General features: G+C 36.9%; 1 long non-coding RNA gene across 1 annotated transcript; it reads left to right on the plus strand.

The window, feature by feature from the left end:
• The first annotated feature begins 147 nt into the window (after positions 1-147).
• On the plus strand, positions 148-15,799 carry LOC124266161. The gene is made up of 3 exons (XR_006895654.1): positions 148-235; positions 489-583; positions 15,704-15,799. It is a non-coding gene; the product is annotated as an uncharacterized LOC124266161 (long non-coding RNA).
• The last annotated feature ends 5,816 nt before the right edge of the window (positions 15,800-21,615 follow it).

Consider the following 21,615-nt stretch of genomic DNA (forward strand, 5'->3'; position numbering starts at 1 on the left):
TTTATTTATTTACAAAATATGTAACTTAACGAATGATTCTTTGATGGGACAGTTAACAAAACTGTGATGATTTACATCCTTAATGGTTAAAATGTTACATATAAAAGAAGTAATTTATAAAGGAACATTTAATTATAAAACATAAGATTTATCTTTAATTGAATTTGCAGAAATCTCATCTTCGAAGATTGGGTGGCATTATTTTTGTGGATCACATGAAAAGAGCAATGCTTAGGTAACAAGTTTTTAACATTTCACTTGTTCACCAGTATCTCCATCACAAAGATTAGGAGAAAGATGATAATGTACTTTTATTACCACCCACTTTGTTTTCTCATCCTTTAATGTAATAAATGGCTTTTGTTACAATTTATGACTCCTGTTAGCAAAATTGCTACATCAGTAGAACACCTATCTAGTTTTAAATACGGAATCTCTAAAGAAAACTAAATCTGACAGAATAACAACAAACTTCCATTGTTTTGCAGGACAACGTCAAACAATTTGATGTCAAGAATGAATGTTGATGGACGAAACGGCAAGTTTTCCTTTAAAAATACAAGGTTGTATTCAATCATCTCTGGTAAGTTAATTACCAAATGCTCTTTGTCAGCATTTTCATCATGACCATAGCAAATAATATATGACAGTAAAACATCGTCTAATTCAATCTAATTCATAGTCTAATTGAATAATCAGTTTGCAATTAAGGATTTTCTTTGAAAATGTTTAAGAAGACTTCCATTCATTTAGTTGAAAATATAAATTGTTTACATTATAAAAGTACTCTTCTTCATTTATTGTATGGATGCTGTATGTTCACATGCCGAGTTACAGCAGTGAAGTGAACCTTTCTTGTGATTGATTTAACAAATATTTGAATCATTTAAGACAACATATCTTCCATATAAAATTTATATGTATTTATATATAAATATTTCAGAATGTATCCTATCTCAGGATGGGAATGCAACCGAAGCAAATTTCAAGAAAGAGTTAGGAACCTTTCTGAAGTATGCACCTTTTCAAGATAACAATACAACAGTAAATGGGTTTTCTTAATTTGGAATACTCTTTCCTTCTGACTGGAATTATATCCAACTGACATAAAACTTAAATGAACACTATAGTGCATGTGAAATTTTGACCACGCATTTTATGAGGTAAATAATTTTACTGTATGTGTCTGTTTCACTGTTTATTGCAGGTAGCTTTTTTGGGGTATTTTAATTAGATGCAGGAGTTTAGTGCTACCTTACTGTAGTTTAAAGTTGAAATGCGAGGTTATTTACAGCAATAACGGAATACACATATTGTAACCTGGGTTGAATCTTCACGTGTTTACGTTAGATTTCTATATAAGAAAACTCCCATACACAACCACGGAACAACCCATTTTCAACGTTAATAATATGTCAAACTTCAATGTTGATTCCACGTCGGATATCTACGTTTAAAAAACTTTCATATACAACCTATTTTCAACCTAATTTCGACGTTGAGGAACACCTATTCTCAACGTTGAAACAACGTTGATGTGCCCGCTGGGGACGGACATTATCTCTACTAATGGGAGCTGTGTATATGCAAACTTCACACTTGTACATTTGTAAAGAGGGTTTCTTTATACATGAATATTGTAATTCTTAGTTGAACTTCGGTGTACTTTTTTGTGGAAATGGGTCTTAAATCTGTGTTCACTTCGTGAAACTAAAAAAAGGTAGCTATTACGAGAACCGGTATGAAAGACATTTCCAGAATATTTTTACGAAGGGCTTTGCATGTTTTTTGTGTGTACGATCCTGTAGAATATTTTATTTCGGTGGAGTTGGAAGAGACATACAACCTACATTGTACTGAAACAGAGTGAATTAATCAATATTTGTTTGCTGTGGTGGGGATTTCCCTAAGTGGGTAACGTCTGAGACCTTCATCACTTCGGACCTTCATCCTTCGGATTGACTGACTCAGATGGAATTTGGAATGACAAGAGTGTCTTAATTTTTTGTCATACGGAAAAAAATGCATCCCTTCCATTCACATAACCGATTTAATAAAACCAAGATTGTGTGCGTTGTTCCTACGATTCTAACAAATGTTCTACTAAAACTAAATTTTAAAAATCAGCAATAATATTAGCATTTAGGATAAACAAGATCGGGACCAGGACTGAACCTCGTGGGAATTCCACTGCGAACATAACTGGTTCTCTCAAAGTCTTTGCAACAATGATATATATATGATTACAATCTGATATATATGTAATTCAATCTGATATAGTGTCTCTTACATGAAATTTGTCTGCTTCTACTTCAGATATTAATATCAACAATCAAAGTAAACAGTACGAAGTGCTCTTTTCCTTTACTTCCTTAAAATACTTCTATAATCCAATCAGTAGAATGGGGACATGTTGTTATACCCAATAGTCAGCCCACTGGTCAACGTTTAAATACGGGTATGGACGAAAGTGCAGAAAGCTCATGCAATGACTTGTGTTATTGTGCTAACGATGATGGTTTCCGGTCTGCTTTCCACGTCGTAGAACACTGAGTTACAACGCCAGGTCTTCAAAACGAATCCTTTGGCACTGCATTAGTCCCAAGTGAGGATTCACAAGGCGATTGGAATAGGTATGTCCTCTTCGTCAATGAAAAGTCGAGCTTTCAGGAACACACAAACGAATCTATGCATAACCAAACATGAACTCTACATTAACACTAACTGTGCATTATCTACTATTAGTTAACGCTATCTGTGTCTAATATAACCAATCCCAAGAGTCAATCCAGACGTTCAGGTACCTACACAACGAACAGCCAATCGTTTGTCACAGACGCACAGTTCAATTCACACTAATATCCAATCTATTCATCACAAACATCCGACTCACTTCATCACCAATAGCCAGTCTATTCGTCAGACAAAAACAGTCCTCTACATATGCTATAGCCAAACTTTAATTTATAAACTACCACCCCTCTGCACAAACTATATACTGGTGGGAGCTGGCTGTGAGTACGTCAGCTGTATGTGTCTACTCTACGGATATAATAGTTCCATACATCTGTATCCTCACTCCAAGGAGTAATTATCACAATCATTTATCACTAGCTCATCTCTGCATTTCATCTTCGTACACAATCCAGAGGCACATTTAGATATTAGATGAACAGGAATCACTGTTAGATAATACGAAAGGTGATATGTACTTACACAAACATCAGTTAAAAGATTGTTACACATCAGGGTATATTTCCGCTAGTGTTGTTTTGATATCACGGAAATTAAATAGCATACGCTCTGGAGTGGGTTAAGCTTATTTGTTTAAAGAAGCTTTAATGCATGTCTTATTCACGAACAAATGGATATGTTTAGACGCTGTGTCATATATTCCGCGGGGCCAAAGAAGCTTGTTGACTGAGACTGAGCAGATCAATGGGCAGTTGACCAGAAACCCGTACATTCTATATCTGTCTTTTTTGTCTTTGATTCGTGGATACGACAAGCATGAATGTAAGGAGACAAAACTCCTATTCAGAAGGAGGTACATAGAAATTGTCGGCATGATTACACGTGCAGAATCACGTAGCTGTATCCTAAATTGGTTTAAGTTGACTGCACAAACACAATAAGAAAATGTGAAGATGTCCAAGGTTTCTGTTTAGTCATCAAATTGTTCTGTCAAGATAATCGATGTGGGAGTGTTGTGTTTATATAGCTTAATTAAATCCGCTTAACCAGATTACTGGTCAGCCTAGGCGTGATCGATAACTAGACAATATCATTGCTTGCAAATATCTGAACGTGAGGTGTCATAGATATTAATGCAACCTCGTGTCAAGGTGATACATATTACTGGTGAATATTGGTCTTGACCGTGCCAGATATGGCAGCTGTACTACATGAGGAGTTTGGGGCGCTATATTGCTTTTCATTTGCGTCTTTGAAAACATTTCATGGCCGCGATCCTGATCGATTTGTGCTATCAATTAAGACGGAATTACCCTTTAATCGACGATAAGACCAATTATAGAAGCATGATCATTATTAAAAATATGACATAAAATCACTAAAACTGCATTGACGCGTCAACGGAATACCACTTACACCAGAAAACACCAATTATCAACAAAACGATACTAAAAAGCAACATTATGTACAACAAAGGGACACTTGACATTTGACATGAATGTTGTCAATGATGACTAGCGTAATGAATTTACCGAGGCCTTGAATGTTGTAAACTTGTCAAACATCTTCTGAGGAAGAGGAACTTTTTGAAATGCATGCAGAGGGAGAAACTGAAATGGAAACACCAAAGCTTGGAGACGGCTTGAATAATGCTCGACATATGAGGAAGGTGACTATTTGAGAGCGATAACACCCAAACAAATACAATAAACGCAAAGAGTAAAAGACAAATGCATTATGTACCGAAACCACCAGAAACAACACACAAAACCAAGACCATCATCACCTACAACAACAGCCTATTAATAATAACCATCAAACCAAGAAGAATATACACAACGTCTACATGCAGGCATGTGCACTCCATGACCCGATATGTTCGCTCGTAAAGTAACATGCATCTCACGGAACGTCTTTGTCATCAAAGGCATAGCCCATTCCTTTGAGAATTCTTTCAATCCATACGATAATTCGTCAAATGATCCTAACAAGATCGCATTCGTCATTCGCGGTCCAGTAAAACCGCAATGCATTTAGTCGTCGCGCAACCAGAATCACTACAATTCCAGTAAGCTAATTCCTCTCCCATGGACGAAAGCTTTTCATTAGAATATCGAATAGTTGTATGATGTTAGAGCCTAAAACGCTCTCCACAAAAGCACGTATGATAAATGAGTCGGTGACAGCTTCATTACCATGGCATACTGCAGAAAGTGGCTGCAGCGCTTGGTATAGTATTTATGCACTGCCTACAATCACCAGTAAATCATGGCTTGTCCAGCCGAGAGAACAACAGGCTGTTTCATCTCGAGAGTTTATGGAGCAAAAACTATTATTTTCTTTTGTTTATTCTGCTCGTTACACATGTATATTGATTGCCTCGACGCTCAACAAACGGAATGGGTGAAACGTTCTGACAAACATACACACTATGTCTAGCAGGCCGCATTATTGACAATATGAATACCCGTGCGCAACCTGTGTATATCTGTATGTTTAATACGAGTTCGCTTCATTAGATATTTTAATCATTTATAGCAGTAGGATAAGTGGCAAGTTTGTAAGAACCGAGTAAGATTCAACAGCTAGTATTGCATTAAAGCATATGTACGGCATGCACTGGTTTCTGTGATCAATTTAAATTCACTCCTGCTCTACGGAATTTCACCGTTTGGCTGAAGTTTCGAAAAAGGTTTCGAAAAAGGTGCGTCATTTCCGCAATGTACGCCTGAAATTCGGTAATCCTCGCCATAAACTATACGTACTCATGCTACATGTTCAAATCATATAATGTGTAACTAGCCTATGCCATCTTGTTTTGACATCGAAACGTTGGGTACTTTTAATAATTCAGAATGGATATACTGCAGATATGACCATGCTCTTGTTTGTGTGTGCTTTTTTTGTTAACTTCATTCTCAGCACTAACACTGTTATACGATGCTGGCCTCTACAGAATCAAGTCTGAACCGGACAATCGAGTGATTAACATCATGAGCATCTGTCTGTCCAATTTAGATGCGATGACATGCACGAAATAATCTATCCAAATAAGAAAGGCATTCGTTCCTTAGGAGAATATATAAGCAGGTTCTTCACAGAAAGGGGCAGAGGGTCGATTAGGGGAGAGAGAGAGAAAGGATGTGGGACCACAACCATATAGATTTCTTAAGCCTCGTTTCACTCACCCTCAAACGTGGTTATATTCTTGATGAATCTTGTCTTTCAGTGGCATTTAGAATTTGTACATAGATATCCAAGATATTTTAATGGATGAAAAATCAGTTCACCTGATGAAGGGACCTGGAATGGTCTCGAAACGTAGTGAGTGAACTATAAAAGATTAAAACAATCTTGTCCGTGGTGATAATTGGTATAAGAAGCCTGTTTTGGTCTGTAAAAAGTATACACCTAGTGCCACTAAACCCCTCTAACTGGATCTACAGTACTTGATTCCCTTCGTTGGCGGAGGTATGGACAATGGTAATTTTGGCAACGGTTGAAATGATCCGCTCTGATTGAGGATTTCTTGGAATGCTCATATTAACGGGGCTACTGTAGATAGAGCGGTGAAATATATTCTTGACGTTATCTGAAGTTTATGCCGCTTGAATAAAGAAAGTGGTTTTAATGTATTTCAGGAATCAGAATTGAACGTATTGTGTGAATGTATAATAATCATTGATTTTAAGTCTTTCTGTTGAGAAGTATAGCCTGGATAAGTGCTACATCGGTTTGATAAGTGCCGAACTGTAGTACACACAGTTCTCAGATCATCTGAATTCGCACGCCTTAATGGAGAGATGAAACGCCTCGAGTTGTTAATTTAGTCAACACCAAAGCCTAATTTATTCATTCGAATAATTTAATAAATGTAGAAAAAAGTGAACGGGGTCGTTTGAAGTTCAGGATGACAAATCCGATACCTGAAATTGTCTTATTATTTTTATCTTACTACAGTCATTGCCAGCACAGCCTTGCTCGAAAGAGAAAAACAAATAAAAGTGCTTCAATAGCAGACTAATTACCTCCGGCTTTGTATAAATCAGAGAAGAACAAAAATCAACACTGTCTGTGTTCATAGTAAACCTTCATTGGAACATTTCATGTTTTCTGCTATTGAACAACCCACGATTTATTAACTTCAGAAATACTTCTACTATAGATATATTTGACAAAAATGCAATGTGATTGAGAAAAAAAGTATTCTTTTTAAACTTGAATATGAAGTTTTTGTAAAGTCAAATCATTCGGTAGCGGTTTAATACACTGATTTGATTTAATCACTCAGGTAAAAACCCTTTACTGTCTTCTACTTTGTTAAATCTTAACAATAATACTTAGTCTATTATATTACTATGTGCTGTTACTCTTGCAAGTACAGACAAATCTATTTGGTAATTAAAAAATGTCATACTTGTGTGTATATCTTTGATATTTTCGATGTAATACAGCTGTTCATAGATTATACCAATTCTGTAACTTTATTACAACAACGTGGTTTACCGTTTTGTATACATATTGTGGCTTAACTAGGATGTATCTTGCGTTAATGCCCACTCTGGTATTGTACTACATAGAGTGTGTTGGGTGTGCTGTTCATGGTATATGCACATGGGCACAATGTGTTAAGCCCATTTCTGGTGTCCCCCGCCGTGATATTGCTGGAATATTGCTAAAAGCGGCGTAAAATTAAACTCAGTCAGTCAGTCAGTTCATGGTATATAGGTGCTTTCCTCAATAATAGTAAGACGCAATAAAAACTTGACTGTATATATTGTATTATAGATTAATTAGATATGATGATTTAATGGTACCCTTATATGCATGCAAGACATTTCATGAAGTAAAATTAAATACGCCCAGTGTCATGGTTTTGGGCGAAATTCCACTATATATTTATTCTTCCATAAATGTTGTCAAATATTGGTTAAACCTTATAGATATGCCTTCATATAGAATATCAAAAGATGTTATAATATGGTGATCGAAAACATGGTATGGAAAACAAAACTGGGTTACAACAACTGCTCTCTAAAATCGGTTTTGGTAATGTATGGAATATTCAAAAAAATCACTCACAATTCAGTTTTATCATGTCACTGACACACAGATTGAAAGACATCTATATGCTGCAATCACGGACTAAATCTATGTCATTATCAAATAAGAGTTTTTTATTTTAAATGTTCGAAAACTCAATTCAGTAAAGAAGACTACATAACTAATATATCTGTTAAAAATTAGAATAGCCTTGTCTCGTCTCCGTTGCTTATCCAATGATCTCCTTCTTGAAACGGGCCGTAATACAAATATCTGCCGACAAAAAACAATTTGCAAACTAAGAGAAAAAATACTCAGTGAAAAATATAATCCAACATATTATAATAATTATCCGAACATTGATAAATTTTCACTATTGTTAACAAATTCAAATGTAAAAATACTTAAGGATTTATCAAGGTTTATTTATTATGCCTTCACTTGAAGGAATAATTTGATAAATGAATAATTAAATTAATAACCACCCAGGATATGATTAAATGTAAATGTATATGATCTATGAACTGTTTATATTGTATTGATATTGGATAGTGCGATAGGCCTGTGGCCTTGTCAGTACTGGAATACATATTGATTCACCTCTCATCTACGTTTTTCGTATCCACGATTGAAACGATAGGACTTCTTACAGATGCAGTGATGGTGTTTCACGTTAAAACTTCCGAGTTCATCCTCAACAAACAATGCCATCGTTGATGAAATAACCTTTTCCTTGTATAATAAATAATAATCTTTATTTGCACTGAAAAGGCCACAGGCCTATAATACATAAAGTTATGTTACATTTGATAGGAATTTAGATCGGGTAATCATAGCATAGTAAATGAACATTGAAATATTTTGTAGAAGAACTGGATTTTTATTACTTAACAGTGAGGAGAATTTTATCACATTTAGATGGACATAGTAATATCTTCTAATATATTTGGTTCGCAACCGGTCATACAATGGACATATTAAGACATATGTATAATGGACATACATATCTTCTATTTTGTTTAAATTACAAAGTGTACATAATCTATTTTCTCTTTTTACATTCATATATCTGCCTCTTTCAATCAACAAATCATGAGAAGAACATCTGAATTGTGCCAGTGCTATTCTAAACGTTTTAACATTAACACAGGATAGATATGACTCAAGGACTATGGCATTTTTAAACAATGAATAATACATGCATATATTTGATAAGGATATCCTTTTACACCATGTTTGAATATACATATCTTTTAGTCTTGTCGTTAAGGATTGTATGAATAATGTAGGTGATTCGACATAACTTTTCTTTGTATTGATGACGAGTCTAGTCCGTGCCCGTTAAACAATCCTTAACACTCCGAGTCGGCATTTTGACGGAAAGGAACATAAGTTATTGCTGCAACCCCTTATGTGGAAACTTCGAGTTCACAATAAATCTTTAATTTCATACGATCACTAGTGACGAATAAGGAGTTCATCGGGGTGACATGTTCTTCCAGTCTGACAAACGATGGATAGCTGATGGCTCGACCCTTACATATACTGGTGGAGGATTTCCCTCCACGGTTGTTGAAACAGTTCATCACAACAGAGGTAAAATCCGTTTCTCTTTGGCCAAATAAAACCAATGGCATACATACTATTAACGTATTCAGAACTAATGATAAATTTTGTTTTTAGTGAAACAACATTTGAAATACTACACTTGATTTCACCATTATTCTGTGTTATCTAGATATCTCCCATATTTGGATCTTTAAAGATCCCCCAGTTGGCAAAGTAGACCGGTAAGAAGAATGATGCATTATTAACCCAAGGTTATCATGTCATTGTAGTTCAACCTTATGATAAATCACTAACACCATGGAACTGTCTGCAATTATATTAATGACATTTGTCTGTGGAAACAAATACTATAATATAGGACATGTTTGCATATAATATAAGACGTGTTTGGCTTCGAACCACTTCAGCCAATTTGACATATTAGATATATTTTGCGCTTTGGTCATTTCCGAATTTGTTCGGGTTGTAATTGGAAACCATAAAGATACATACGTCATTTTGTCAGGAAGATAGTCGCCGGAGGCTGTTGAGGAAATGACGGACGAAGCGGACGATAACTATGAACTTTTTCGTCCTGCGAGAGAACTCGTTCGAAGATGAGAGTATTACTAACAAGATTTAGTGTTCCAGTGCCCCAGTGACTGAACGTACTGGCAAAGTGTAGGCATTACAGAGACGTATATTAAATTTCAACGAAGAAAATATTGTCACCATGATAATATCTGCTCCAGTTTGTTACTTTAACTACTTCATTTTCTGAAGTCGATGTTGCGTCAACTGTCAACTGTCTACTAGTGTAGAATTATTTGTAATTTGTAATTCATTGTTTGCCAGAATAGCTGTGGCCTAGTTTTGTGAATACAGCTTTCCCGTGCATGTATGTCAGCCTTGTAAGGATGATTTGTTTGTTACGTCATCTGTCGTCTGCTTTCCTTTCTTATTTATGTCAACAATCCATAAAGCTGGTTTGTTCATGACGCTGTACTTTGCTTTTTACATGAAAAACCCCTACGCTGTTACGTCTCCATTCACCTTGTTAGCTTTCAACAACCTCTACAGATATTTTATATATACGTCTACCGTCGTTTTCGTCTAAGTTGCGTGTGGAGAATCAATCAAAGTTCCACCTCCACTCTAATGAACAAATAATTCATTAAATCAAATCATCAGGTGATTAGGAGGCAGTACTGCAAGTCTTTGATGTGAATTGAAACACGGCTGAACTTATAGTTTTAATAGCCCTAGTTACGTGTTATAAACGAGAAGCAAAAATAATATGAAAGGGAAAATTGGGTTACATGTTTGCAATTGTTTGAACCTTAAACCAAATGGCTCATACTGAGCGTCCTCGAATAGCTTCTCTGAAGCCTAATACCAGCTGTCAGGAACATAATGAAAACAGAATGCAGATTCTCTTTATCATTTGTTCTTATTACACAAACTGTTTGTTGTATCACCCAGTGTCAATTAAATCTCTCTCATGTTCCAATAACGTAAATCTCCTGCACAATCCGGAGCTCAAACATTCCTGACAAAGCTATTTTATGTATCTTCGATCGATCTACCTTGAATATACAGTTCGATTTCTGATTTGGAGGTCAGCGCTCATTCATAAGCTGCGCGTATTACCATGGGGGGGTAATGCAAGTGTTAGTGTCTGCAGTTTCTAGGTGTTTAAAGCAGGTTGTACAGTATCATGCAGTAGTAATGTTGGTTGGTTTTGATAATGAATGTTTCCTTATCCCAAGCAAAATGGCACGATAAGAGGCTTTTAATTCAAGATAGGAACAAATTTAGTTCAATGATATCTCTTTGCTCACCATTACATGATAATTGCACCGCATTACTGTCACTTCTCGGAGGTAATTATGTAAAGTGGATGATGTCAGTCATAACAGCTAGTCACAGCACCACGTTTGCCTCTTAAGAGTGAGATGATGCAATCTTGGCTCTAATGTGCATGCTTGCATGCTTGTTGGGCTCCGCTATTATTTTGAGTACATATTCTACCGTGCCTTGACTTTGATCGAACAATTAGGGGTTTAAACTCACAATGACATTACTCAAATAATAGATGACTTTGACGACCTTAACACCGTGTACATGTACAAGGGAAGCATCTAACCTACAATAGCATAGGTTGGCGACCACCCATAAACGTCATACCATCACCGTCATACCCCGAATATGAGTAATAATACCCTTCTCATCATTATACGGCAGCCGCCATCATACAATCACATTTACGGGTCCATCAGACCATGGCACAAACCATAACAGTCATACCCTTCGCGTTATCACACTATCATGCCATCACACCAGTCATGTAATACCGTAACACGATAATACCAGCACAACGTCACGTCATCCCCTACTATACAATTTACCCATTACACAACCATTCCATAGCAGATCACACCCATTACACTTGTACACCTTCAAACCATTGCACCTATCCACCCATCACACTCCTCACACCATTTCTCAAGTATCGTTGTGTTAAAAACCTTGCTATTCAAGTCTCTCGTGAATTAGGGGAATAAGGGGCGTTGTCCCAAAGGAGGAATATAATCCTCTCTTCCTTTTTAAAATACAGCCTGCACAAAGAAAACAGGAGAGGGTCATAATGACGACATCATCATTAGATAGTACAGTAAACGAAACCATGACATTGGAATATTACCAAACGGCGCCTAAATTCACTGTAGCACAGCATAATAGCCAGGATCACAGGTGACCCACTTGTCTATGGCGCAAATATTCGATGTCGATCGTGGAGTTCCTTTGGCATGCCCAGATTCGTCAAGATAATGATTCTTATTCAGACAGCACCATACCCATGGTGTGGTAAATTCACGCGTAAATTCACTGGAGCACAGCATAATAACCAGGCCCCACTTGTCTATGGCCCCGAAATTCGATGTCAATCGTGGAGTTCCTTTGGCATGCCTGTGGCCTACGATCGTTGCAGATTCGCCCAGATAACGATTCTTGTTTAGACAGCACCATATCCATGCTCGTGAGCATATGTACCGGGGTAACAGTCACCAGACTGACTTACATGATACCGAGTGTAAATGCCGTTAAGAGACCAGTCTATGAATATGACCCCGAGGGACTCGTTCCATTCCGATTCTCCGTCACTGCTCGGCGAAATGTATTGCGTATACCGGAAGAAAACAAATCAATTGGTGCGTAGTCTCAAGCGAGAATCAGCCATAATGTGTGATTGACTTCAACCAACGCCACATCAGACAAGTAGACTTACTCCCACCATTGCTGCAAAACTGATGCACCGAGTGACATCGGGGGAACGTGATATCGGAGACCACGGCGGTATTTTATCTCTGGTAATGGGCGTTGTGTATTTGCGAATTTCACGCTTGTACGTTTGTAAAGAGGGTTTCTCTATTCATGTATACGTGTGTTCTTTATAGGGAACGTCCATGTACTTTTTCACGTGATGATGTGTAGAAATAGGTGCGGAGTCTCACGCCAGAATCAGCCATAATGTGTGATTGACTGAAGCCAACGTCATATCAGTCAAGTAGACTTACTCCCACCATCATTGCGGCAAAGCTGATGCACTGAATGACATCGGGATAAGGTCATGACCCAGCGGGTACACAACGTTGAGTCAACGTTTAATCAACGTTGACTTTTGGTTGCTTGGTTGATCAACCTTTCATAAACGTTGTTTCAACATTTATCATGCGACCAAAGAAAATTAGTCGAGATTCGTTTAGTTGTCAACGTTGTTTCAACGTAAGGAACCAACGAAATGTCGACTAATTGTATCCTGGGTACATTTGTTACATATACATGCATTGGTAATAGGTATCCAACTTAGCAGCTATCATTTCTGAACATTAATTTAATAAATGATCCAGATCGACCTAGGCCCAGATATAATCTAATATATTGTATGATTGTGCATCGATCAACGGACGGAAATGTTACGTTAGTCGTAATTGAAAATGAAAAAAATCAATGACTTTAGGTATAAAGTCATCAGTTAGCTGAATTGCATTAAATATCATATTTTCCAACAAAACTGTCAAAATCTTATAATTCCCGACAATTTGCTGTCAAACACATGCCAGATGTTGACCTGTCGATCGCCTCGTTTGATCATATCCGGACATGCGCACATTTATCGCGCGCGCAAAGGCAGTAGATCGTTGTCAGTTCGTCGTTTCACTTTGGCGAAGTTCACCGCAACATCGTTTTATTTTCAATAGCTTCTCGTCATGCTGGTGTTTATTTGGTAAGTATTTCATTCATGTATAATGAACCCGTAAGAATGTTGTTTAAATCTAGCATGTTAATGTAGCAGGAAACTCCGAATTAGGGCTCATGTTTATCTCACAAGGTTACCGGTATGTCATGTAGGTGTTCCTCAATTTCGTGGAAGCCCATGTTTTCCATGAACTTGTTTTGTTATTTTTCAAAATATTTGCATATATTTGGCATTTTATTATATAAAGCTATACGAAATCAAATAGAATCTATTCATTTTATATATTATATCACATTATTATGAAAATCTGTAGGTTTGAATAGATCTAGCAGTAAATTGTGCAATGAGAAGTGCACGCTCTGAACTCTGTCAGTGTATGTATATTAATTGTGGGTTTGCAAACCGAAACATGAGTCTCATTAGCCTATTCAGACAATGACTTACTTTTCAGCCGATCCGAATTTTCTCGTGTGAAAGTGAAAAGAGACGCCACAAACAACTATGGTTACACTGAATGCCAATACCTTGTTTCATAAGAAAATGGTATTTATAAGGTAATTTTAATTTTAAACTTTAATAACATCGTATTTCCATATTTTATGGCGAGGTGTAGGCAGCATGTTGTTAACAAAGACGTCTCAGACTGCCCCTGTTTGATAAGGTCATAAATGATTCATAATTCATAGGCTCGCTGGTTACATCTTTATGTGTTCTTTGCGCTTATTCAGTGTAGTTTTGTAACGCACAATGTGATTGTATAATATCAAGTCCCAAGCAGACCGCCAAACTTTTCTAGCGGCAGAGCCTCGTTTTGAGATTTCCACGATTTCCAGATTTCCGTTTGTCAGAGCACGCTGTACGACAGAGCACGCTGCACGACGTATTTGTAAGGATTAGAAGGAGCGTAGTGTTGCAATATAAAAGTGATTAGATGTATCAAATAATACTGATTAATATTTATGCATCCAGTTGAATGAATTGATCTCAAAATTCTGGACTGGTTATTGTACGAAGTTGCGCAATAGGACGGAACCCAGTCAGCAGGAAACGAAACTGTTGTGCAATCAATGTTTTGACTTGGGGTGCGTGGGGTGGGGATGGAGATGGAGAATGGCGAAAGGAAATCTTTCTCAGATCATGCAACGAAAATTTACAACAAAAGGTCTTGTGCATGTCTTTGTGAAGGGTGAAATTGTATATAATTTTATAAAACTTTTATTTATTTACAAAATATGTAACTTCACTAATGATTCTTTGATGGGACAGTTAACAAAACTGTGATGATTTACATCCTTAATGGTTAAAATGTTACATATAAAAGAAGTAATTTATAAAGGAACATTTAATTATGAAACATAAGATTTATCTTTAATTGAATTTGCAGAAATCTCATTTTCGAAGATTGGCTGGCATTATTTTTGTGGATCACATGAAAAGAGCAATGCTTAGGTAACAAGTTTTTAACATTTCACTTGTTCACCAGTATCTCCATCACAAAGATTAGGAGAAAGATGATAATGTACTTTTATTACCACCCACTTTGTTTTCTCATCCTTTAATGTAATAAATGGCTTTTGTTACAATTTATGACTCCTGTTAGCAAAATTGCTACATCAGTACAACACCTATCTAATTTTAAATACGGAATCTCTAAAGAAAACTAAATCTGACAGAATAACAACAAACTTCCATTGTTTTGCAGGACAAAGTCAAACAATTTGATGTCAAGAATGAATGTTGATGGGCGAAACGGCAAGTTTTCTTTTAAAAATACAAGGTTGTATTCAATCATCTCTGGTAAGTTAATTACCAAATGCTCTTTGTCAGCATTTTCATCATGACCATAGCAAATAATATATGACAGTAAAACATCGTCTAATTCATTCTAATTCATAGTCTAATTGAATAATCAGTTTGCAATTGAGGATTTTCTTTGAAAATGTTTAAGAAGACTTCCATTCATTTAGTTGAAAATATATATTGTTTGCATTATAAAAGTACTTTTCTTCATTTATTGTATGGATGATGTATGTTCACATACCGAGTTACAGCAGTGAAGTGAACCTTTCTTGTGATTGATTTAACAAATACTTGAATCATTTAAGACAACATATCTTCCATATAAAATTTATATGTATTTATATATAAATATTTCAGAATGTGTCCTATCTCAGGATGGGAATGCAACCGAAGCAAATTTCAAGAAAGAGTTAGGAACCTTTCTGAAGTATGCACCTGACCCTCAGGGTGGGAGTGCCAAAAAAGAGGAGCTAATAGTTGTGTGTTTTGGAGTTATAATTGTGTTTAAAGATCTGAACTGTGGCATTGAAATTGGTGGCGTGAATGTACGTTTAATGATAAATGCAGATGATATTGTGTTATTATCACCAACAGAGATCACCTACAGAATGTCATGTATGAAGATTTCATGAAAAGTGACTTATTTTATGTTCTGTCTTCAGGTATAGTTCATGGTCATCTTGGATTCCTTTAATGGTGAAAGTAATTGCATTGTGTTTATTCAGGGGGTCTATCTAATAGCTGAAATTCATCAAAAATGTCTTCTCGGGGCAATTTCCACCTTTTCAAGATAACAATACAACAGTAAATAGGTTTTCTTAATTTGGAATACTCTTTCCTTCTTACTGGAATTATATCCAACTGACATAAAACTTAAATGAACACTATAGTGCATGTGAAATTTTGACCACGCATTTTATGAGGTAAATAATTTTACTGTATGTGTCTGTTTCACTGTTTATTGCAGGTAGCTTGTTGGGATATTTTAATTAGATGCAGGAGTTTAGTGCTACCTTACTGTAGTTTAAAGTTGAAATGCGAGGTTATTTACAGCAATAACGGAATACACATATTGTAACCTGGGTTGAATCTTCACGTGTTTACGTTAGATTTCTATATAAGAAAACTCCCATACACAACCACGGAACAACCCATTTTCAACGTTAATAATATGTCAAACTTCAATGTTGATTCCACGTCGGATATCTACGTTTAAAAACTTTCATATACAACCTATTTTCAACCTAATTTCGACGTTGAGGAACACCTATTCTCAACGTTGAAACAACGTTGATGTGCCCGCTGGGGACGGACATTATCTCTACTAATGGGAGCTGTGTATATGCGAACTTCACACTTGTACATTTGTAAAGAGGGTTTCTTTATACATGAATATTGTAATTCTTAGTTGAGAACTTCGATGTACTTTTTTGTGGAAATGGGTCTTAAATCTGTGTTCACTTCGTGAAACTAAAAAAAGGTAGCTGTTACGAGAACCGGTATGAAAGACATTTCCAGAATATTGTTACGAAGGGCTTTGCATGTTTTTCTGTGTACGATCCTGTAGAATATTTCGGTGGAGTTGGAAGAGACATACAACCTACACTGTACTGAAACAGAGTAAATTAATCAATATTTGTTTGCTGTGGTGGGGATTTCCCTAAGTGGGTAACGTCTGAGACCTTCATCACTTCGGACCTTCATCCTTCGGATTGACTGAATCAGATGGAATTTGGAATGACAAGAGTGTCTTAATTTTTTGTCATACGGAAAAAAATGCATCCCTTCCATTCACATAACCGATTTACTAAAACCAACATTGTGTGCGTTGTTCCTACGATTCCAAGAAAGGTTGTACTAAAACTAAATTTTAAAAATCAGCAATAATATTAGCATTTAGGATAAACAAGATCGGGACCAGGACTGAACCTCGTGGGAATTCCACTGCGAACATAACTGGTTCTCTCAAAGTCCTTGCAACAATGATATATATATGATTACAATCTGATATATATGTAATTTAATCTGATATAGTGTCTCTTACATGAAATTTTTCTACTTCTACTTCAGACATTAATATCAACAATCAAAGTAAACAGTACGAAGTGCTCTTTTCCTTTACTTCCTTAAAATAGTTCTATAATCCAATCAGTGGCGTGGGTACATGTTGTTATACACAATAGTCAGCCCACTGGTCAACGTTTAAATACGGGTATGGACGAAAGTGCAGTAAGCTCATGCAAGGACTTGTGTTATTGTGCTAACGATGATGGTTTCCGGTCTGCTTTCCACGTGGTACAACACTGAGTTACAACGCCAGGTCTTCAAAACGAATCCTTTGGCACTGCATTAGTCCCAAGTGAGGATTCACAAGGCGATTGGAATAGGTATGTCCTCTTCGTCAATGAAAAGTCGAGCTTTCAGGAACACACAAACGAATCTATGCAAAACCAAACATGAACTCTACATTAACACTAACTGTGCATTATCTACTATTAGTTAACGCTATCTGTGTCTAATATAACCAATCCCAAGGGTCAATCCAGACGTTCAGGTACCTACACAACGAACAGCCAATCGTTTGTCACAGACGCACAGTTCAATTCACACTAATATCCAATCTATTCATCACAAACATCCGACTCACTTCATCACCAATAGCCAGTCTATTCGTCAGACAAAAACAGTCCTCTACAGATGCTATAGCCAAACTTTAATTCATAAACTACCACCCCTCTGCACAAACTATATACTGGTGGGAGCTGGCTGTGAGTAAGTCAGCTGTATGTGTCTACTCTACGGATATAATAGTTCCATACATCTGTAGCCTCACTCCAAGGAGTAATTATCACAATCATTTATCACCAGCTCATCTCTGCATTTCATCTTCGTACACAATCCAGAGGCACATTTAGATATTAGATGAACAGGAATCACTGTGGGATAATACGAAAGGTGATATGTACTTACACAAACATCAGTTAAAAGATTGTTACACATCAGGGTATATTTCTGCTAGTGTTGTTTTGATATCACGGAAATTAAATAGCATACGCTCTAGAGTGGGTTAAGCTTATTTGTTTAAAGAAGCTTTAATGCATGTCTTATTCACGAACAAATGGATATGTTGAGACGCTGTGTCAGATATTCCGCGGGGCCAAAGAAGCTTGTTGACTGAGACTGAGCAGATCAATGGGCAGTTGACCAGACACCCGTACATTCTATATCTGTCTTTTTTGTCTTTGATTCGTGGATACGACAAGCATGAATGTAAGGAGACAAAACTCCTATTCAGAAGGAGGTACATAGAAATTGTCGGCATGATTACACGTGCAGAATCACGTTGCTGTACCCTAAATTGGTTTAAGTTGACTGCACAAACACAATAAGAAAATGTGAAGATGTCCAAGGTTTCTGTGTAGTCATCAAATTGTTCTGTCAAGATAATCGATGTGGGAGTGTTGTGTTTATATAGCTTAATTAATTCCGCTTAACCAGATAACTGGTCAGCCTAGGCGTGATCGATAACTAGACAATATCATTGCTTGCAAATATCGGAACGTGAGGTGTCATAGATATTAATGCAAAATCCTGTCAAGGTGATACATATTACTGCTGAATATTGGTCTTGACCTTGCCAGATATGGCAGCTGTACTACATGAGGAGCTTGGGGCGCTATATTGCTTTTCGTTTGCGTCTTTGAAAACATTTAATGGCCGCGATCCTGATCGATTTGTGCTATCAATTAAGACGGAATTACCCTTTAATCGACGATAAGACCAATTATAGAAGCATGATCATTATTAAAAATATGACATAAAATCACTAAAACTGCATTGACGCGTCAACGGAATACCACTTACACCAGAAAACACCAATTATCAACAAAACGATACTAAAAAGCAACATTATGTACAACAAAGTGACACTTGACATTTGACATGAATGTTTTCAATGATGACTAGCGTAATGAATTTACCGAGGCCTTGAAAGTTGTAACCTTGTCAAACATCTTCTGAGGAAGAGGCACTTTTTGCAATGCATGCAGAGTGAGAAACTGAAATGGAAACACGAAAGCCTGGAGCCGCTTGAATAATGCTCGACATATGAGGAAGGTGACTTTTAAAACTTGTAGACAACCCCTTTCACTTTCAAACAGTCGTGTTGAGAGCGAAAACACCCAAACAAATACAATAAACGCAAAGAGTGAAAGACAAATGCATTATGTACCAAAACCATCAGTAACAACACACAAAACCAATAACATCAACACATACAACAACAGCCTATTAATAATAACCATCAAACCAAGAAGAATATACACAACGTCTACATGCAGGCATGTGCACTCCATGACACGATATGTTCGCTCGTAAAGAAACATGCATCTCACGGACATAGCCCATTCCTTTGAGAATTCTTTCAATGCCATACGATAATTCGTCAAAAGATCCTAACAAGATCGCATTCGTCATTCGCGGTCCAGTAAAACCGCAATGTATTTAGTCGTCGCGCAACCAGAATCACTACAATTCCAGTAAGCTAATTCCTCTCCCATGGACGAAAGCTTTTCATAAGAATATCGAATAGTTGTTTGATGTTTGAGTCAAAAACGCTCTCCACAAAAGCACGTATGATAAATGAGTCAGTGACAGCTTCATTACCATGGCATACTCCAGAAAGTGGCCCGACAACTGCTGCAGCGCTTGGTATAGTATTTATGCACTGCCTATAATCACCAGTAAATCATGGCTTGTCCAGCCTAGAGAACAACAGGCTGTTTCATCTCGAGAGTTTATGGAGCAAAAACTATTGTTTTCTTTGGTTTATTCTGCTCGTTACACATGTATATTGATTGCCTCGACGCTCAACAAACGGAATGGGTGAAACGTTCTGACAAACATACACACTACGTCAAGCAGGCCGCATTATTGACAATATATATACCCGTGCGCAACCTGTGTATATCTGTTTGTTTAATAAGAGGTCGCTTCATTAGATATTTTAATCATTTATAGCAGTAGGATAAGCGGCAGGTTTTGTAAGTACCGAGTAAGATTCAACAGCTAGTATTGCATTACAGCAATATGTAGGGCATGCACTGGTTTATGTGATCAATTTAAATTCACTCCTGCTATACAGAATTTCACCGTTTGTCTGAAGTTTCGAAAAAGGTTTCGAAAAAGGTGCATCATTTCCGCAATGTACGGCTGACATTCGGTAATCCTCGCCATAAACTATACGTACTCATGCTACATGTTCAAATCATATAATGTGTAACTAGCCTATGCCATCTTGTTTTGACATCGAAACGTTGGGTAATTTTAATAATTCAGAATGGATATACTGTAGATATGACCATGCTCTTGTTTATATGTGCTTTTGTTGTTTAACGTCATTCTCAGCACTAACACTGTTATACGATGCTGGCCTCTTCAGAATCAAGTCTGAACCGGACAAACGAGTGATTAACATCATGAGCATCTGTCTGTCCAATTTAGATGCGATGACATGCACGAAAGAATCTATCCAAATAAGAAAGGCTTTCGTTCCTGAGGAGAATATATTATCAGGTTCTTCACAGAAAGGGGGCAGAGAGGGTCGATTAGGGGGGAGGGGGGAGAGAGAAAGGATGTGGGACCACAACCATATAGATTTCTTAAGCCTCGTTTCACTCACCCTCAAACGTGCTTATATGCTTGATGAATCTTGTCTTTCAGTGGCATTTAGAAGTTGTACATAGATATCCAAGATATATTTATGGATTAAAAATCAGTTCACCTGATGAAGGGACCTGGAATGGTCCCGAATCGTCGTGAGGGAAATAAAAAAGAAGTTTAATCTATAAAAATATCTTGGACATTGATGAATCTTGTCTGTGTTGGCGTGGTTTTCTTGCGTTTTACATAACTACCGTCATAAAATGACCAACGTATCAGCCATCGTTCTGCCTTGGTGATAATTGGTATAAGAAGCCTGCTTCGGTCTATAAAAAGTATACACCTAGTGCCACTAAACCCCTCTAACTGGATCTACATTACTTGATTCCCTTCGTTGGCGTAAGTATGGACAATAGTAATTGGGCAACGGTTGAAATGATCCGCTCTGATTGAGGATTTCTTGGAATGCTCATATTAACGGGACTACTGTAGATAGAGCGGAGAAACATATTCTTGACGTTACCTTAAGTTTACTTCCCTTTTATGCCGCTTGAATAAAGAAAGTGGTTTTAATGTATTTCAGGAATCAGAATTGAACGTATTGTCTG

This window comes from Haliotis rubra, unplaced genomic scaffold, assembly GCF_003918875.1.
Source record: "Haliotis rubra isolate DU_JTF1 unplaced genomic scaffold, ASM391887v1 Scf10, whole genome shotgun sequence".
In the NCBI taxonomy this organism is placed as follows: Eukaryota; Metazoa; Mollusca; class Gastropoda; order Lepetellida; family Haliotidae; genus Haliotis; species Haliotis rubra.